Consider the following 5,269-nt stretch of genomic DNA (forward strand, 5'->3'; position numbering starts at 1 on the left):
GTTCTTCAAGAACCACAGATTTAAGATCTTTCCAGGGAGATAATACAACTGATTTTCACCACTACATACATAAGTCACTTATAATTCCTGTCTTAATTCAATTTTCTCAGTCTAATGAAAAATTTCATATCTGTATTCTGGAATCAGAAGCTTTCATTGAATCAGAGGCTTTACAGAATGCCAGGGAGATTAGATCTTCCAGATTTTCTTTGTCTCAAAAATCAGATATCTTCTCAAAAAAAGTGAACAAGCTAGTACATGTAATCTACCTTAAACTCGTTTTTTGTTCAGTTTTCAGTTGTACCTTTCTATGCTTAACCAATTCTTTTACAGTTTGTTCTACAGTCTCCCTTGGCTTTTAAGGTGAGACCAGCAGCCCCCACCAGTGCCTGCAGCAGCCAGATGTAGGGAAGACCTGGCCTAAGCCCTTCCTCTGCCCCAGACTGTTGCAGAGATCTTGCATTATTTTATTTGTCTGTGACTCCAGTGGTTATCTATGAAATGGAACTGCCCTTCTTTTCAACAAGGTTAGGAAGAGATTTGCGACAGTGATCAGTCGCACCCTATAAAGTACTTACATAAATAGCTGTGTACATGCATTTACATGCGCACACCCAGCTTTTTCATTGACATTTTACAGCTTTTACAAACACTCTAGAAAGCATGAGCGTACTAGGCAGTATTTCTTCTCAGGCAACATGTCTTTCTGTGAGTATTCATGCGGTTGATAGACACATCTAATTGGGTACCAATCAGTCTCTGATAAAGGTTTTGGATGGCCTATAGGAAAGGAAACATGACTTGCAAAACATTTATTGCTATGCTGCAGAAAAACACTCATGCCTCCTGCTTGCACATGCTACCAACTATTGCCTTTGCAAAAGGAGGCAAAACATGAAATTCAAGGCACTTCTGCATTGGAAGAGACACGAAAGGAAGCAGAAGGAATAAATGTTGCAAATGTAGCTGTAGCGGATAAAGCTATCCTCTTTCCACTAAACATGTCTGCAGAAAAACACTTGAGATAAGCTTCATTGTCCTTCTATAGACACTTTTCTAACACAGGTGGGAGTCACTTAGGTAACTAGCAGATGAAGGGCTTGCTCAAGGTCAAGCAGAGTCTCTCAAAGTCACTGCTAAACCTAGTGAAAAAGAATTATATTGAAATCCTCCTACAAAAAAGAAAAAAAGAGGCTCTTTTTTTCTTTCGCAAATGCACATTTTTATAGAGAACAGTTTCGGGGGGCGGGGGGGTTCAGTTTTTCCATAAAAAGCATGGGCAAATGTTTGATTTTTAATTGTGACTTTTTAAGACCTTGCATGTTTCATGTCTTTCCAGTGTTGTGTGGATGATACTGATTCCCTCTTAGCTGTAGTCAGTGCCAGTAGTGGAATCTGGAAGTACTGATTTCCAGACCCTTGCACTTAAGTATTTCATTTTATGCTACAATATTTCAGACACGTTACATTAAAAAAAAAAAAAAAAAGGAAAAGAAAACTCCCAAAACAGCTCCAAATTATCTACATAAAGCAAACAGAAATGTAGATACTGGATTGTGTCCAGGACTCCTGGTTTCCTGTGACACAAGACAAAAGTTAGGGCAGCATGCTGCAAAAAGATACCGAGCCTTTCCAGCACTGATAGACTTCCCACATCTGCAATGCCACGGCTATAGAATTAGCTGTCAGACCCAAATTATCTCTACCGCAGGCTGTACTGCCCAGGTTTGCAAGGCCATAAATCAACGCTATCCCCTGGAGATGGGGAGGGGAAGGCTGGGCACTCCTGGCCTCAGCCCCACACGTACCTCCCACCTCAGCCCCTTCTGTGGCGGCTCCTCTGCGCCCGGTTTGATAAGCATCAGCCTGCTGGAGCTATTGACGGATCTAAGGGGAGAGAGACCAAGGCCAGAGCTCTGAAAAGTGTTACTCCAATCAACTTTTTAATCTTTCTGATGTTTTCTTTGTTTGGTTGGGTTTTTTTCCTCTCTTGCTTATTAATTTTGTGAAGTAAAGTGAAGTAAGCAGTGGATTCAGTCCATGGGAGCTGCTGGAACAGATGCTGGGGGAGAAGAATAAGGTGCCTTAACAACTGAGGATACTCTAGGAGCAAAGATAGGCTAAAATAAAAATCAGATTTCTGGATTTAAATATCGCTGAGCTGTGACCAGCTCAGACAAAAAGTTCAGATACAGACTGGTACCTTCAGAAGGGGCTCAACCAAAACAGCAGAACTGAACTCAAACCTGGTTTGAGCCAAGTCCAAAATAAGCAGCTTGATCTTACAACTCATTACTTGATACTTGTCTTTGTTGATCCTCAAATTAATGGAAAGACAGTATTTGTGCTCCCTTTTGATTTTAATTTTTTCCGGATTCAGAAAAATTGAAGAATTTCATAGGAGGGGAGAAAAATGTATGCATCTCGGGGTGGGGGGGGCTCCTACATTCCTGAGGAATCACAATGAAAAAGAAAATTTTCATCAGAGTTGGAAATATGAACATACATCCCGGTAGGAAGGCAGCAGGCAGCTGAAGTGCTACAGCACCATCTCCTGGAAGTTGGACACTCCTGAATTTCTAAAACGAATTTAATACACAGTCATACAGACAAATGAAATTTAATGGTCAAAACTTGGGGTGAATTTAGTACATTTTTCTTTACAAAAATGCTTTAACAAAAGATGGAGCTAATAAAAATTATTCCCATGACTTATAATCTTTGCAGATGTTTTTTTTCCATATAGGAGATCATAGTCATTGGGCAATACTTACTGCTTAAATTCAAGCATTGGATACTAAATCATGAGAAAATGGGAAGTCATAAAATTTGACAGTAAAGTTGGTTAGCAATTGTCCTTCAACAAAAAGAATTTGGTTAGTTTTTCATTGTCTATGGTGAGATAAATAATTTTAAAAAATCTAACTAATTCTGCAAAAAGCATTGGAAGTAGTCTTTAGGTTTTGAGAATTTTTAAATTATCATGTTCTGCTGTCCTAGAATCATCTTTATAACCTGAAAATATAAATTAACCTTTTAAAAAAATGTGATAGTTAGTGTGTAAGCATGTATTTGAAAAACAAAATACAAGTGATATAATATTTTTCTGCCATGAGGGTTCTTGATGATTTCCTCCCAAATACCCACCAAAACTATTTAGCTGATCATAGCATCAGTCTATGCAAGGTTTTTTTCCTGAAATCAAAGGTTTTCTTCCATGTTAAGAGAGCAATTTCCCACTCCTGCTGAGAACATGACTCCTTGACTAAACATGCCCTGTTCATCTCCCATTCCAGCTTGGACCCTGTCCCAGTATGAATTGCCCATAACTTCTCCCAGCTACTGTTGGCATATCTACCTGAAATAATGTTGACTCTCACCGCATACAGGACAGTGCAGAGCACAAGCCGCAGTCTAAAGAGACCTGAGTGATGCAGTTCACAAACAGGGTTTGGTAGTTCAGCTCTGTTTTCCAGTTCAAATATTTTGTGTTGGGACAAGACCTTCTCTTACTTTATTTTTGTTCCGTTTTAATTTTATCTGCAGATGGGTGGACACCACTTTGAAAAAAGAGTGGAAAATATTGAGTTTAAGAAGTAGAATTTAGGTGATGCCCTGCATGAAGTAATAATTCATTTCTGAAGCCCTGGAAAGGGCTTCCTTTTGCTACAACTTGATTCAGCAATATTGATGAGCAAAACAGGCACGCAACAGCTCTCAATAGGCTTTACAACAATCTGCCCTCGTGTACCACCGCTGTGGCATTTTGGGGGTTTTTTTAGCCTGAATTCTTCCTTCTTTTCTGCCTGCTCTCTGCAAGAAGCCGTGTCTTGTTGAGACACATCCAGAAACAGCTTATGTTTTTGCCGTATTCAGATTTCTGTTTTAAATTTACAGTGTGAAATGTATCAGCCAAGTTTCGCAGTTTCAGGCAGATCGCTCCATCCTCTGGCAGCGCTGCTCCTTGCAGCAGCGCTTCCAGGCTCCTCCCGGGTGGGCTCCAGCGAGTCAGACCCCGGCACCCGGGCATAACGCGTGGCAACACACTGCTGCAAAGATCCACACTGTCTGCAAAATCTGTGAATAATGCCACGTGTTCTTTAATGCCATTGGCACCCTGTCTATACACGCTGCACGTTCCCTCTGCAGAGCACCTCTTGTAGTGCTTGCATCGCTGTTCTGGCTCACTTTAATGTGCCAACATGGAATATCGTCTGGGTGCATCTCCTTACAGCCAGCAAACAGTCCCCCGAATGACATGAGAAAGACACCTCAGAGGTGGCAGGGGCTTCAAATTTTACTCCTCTGAATGTTTCTGATCCCAGCTAGTTCCACCAAGAAAGGAACTCAAACTGAGCACACAGAGGGTTAATACAATACTGCATTCAACATGGAAAGTAAGTTTCTGTGTAGACAAATCATGAAAAAACCCCACATTTAAAGATAGCATTTAGCATAGGGCTTTTCTGAAATTATTTCAGTAGTGAGTGAATAATGGCCAAATACTCCAGTCCTGTTTCATTTTAAAAAAAAAAGAAACATAGAAAAAAAGGGCTAGAAGGGACCTCAAAACCCATACTACTGTAGGATGAGATCAGTTATACTTTCTAATTATACTCTAACTATACCTTCTAATTATAGACATATACTATACCTATACCTCCCAACCCCCAAGCAACCTCTTCCACTGGTTCACTAACTTTATTTTAGTAAGCTTTCCCAGTGTCTGACATGAATGTCCCCTGTTTTTATTCAATTCCCTTGTTTTTCAGTATATCCCTACCGGATGTGAAAAACAGATTATCCCTTTCCTCTCTGCACCAGCTCTCTACATACTTGAAGCCTCTTATTTTATCTTCCTTCAGGTTTCTCTTCTTTAGGTTGCCCTCCCCTTTCACTATTTATGTCAATATTTCCTCATGCCTCATGCTTTTTAGACCTCTAATTCAGCTTCCAGACTTTCCAGCTGGTCCACGTATTTCTTGTAGTAGTATGGTACTTGGAAGTATGGTACTCAAAACTAGCTGTAGTGGTCCAGCTCAGCCCTTACCAGCAAAGCAGAAAACTTTTGTTAGAGATTCTTCTGCCTTGCCTTTTCTTTTTTTTGCAGATATGTAGATGTCTGCTTCCCTAAATGCTCTTCTGGTATTCTGTCATCAAATGTACAATATATTTTATTATAATTATTATTCTAAATTCCCAAATAAATAAAAGCATACCCACCAGCTTGAAATCCACAGTCTTCAGTTTTGCATTTGAGCTCTTCAAA

This window comes from Mycteria americana, chromosome 3, assembly GCF_035582795.1.
Source record: "Mycteria americana isolate JAX WOST 10 ecotype Jacksonville Zoo and Gardens chromosome 3, USCA_MyAme_1.0, whole genome shotgun sequence".
NCBI lineage: Eukaryota > Metazoa > Chordata > Aves > Ciconiiformes > Ciconiidae > Mycteria > Mycteria americana.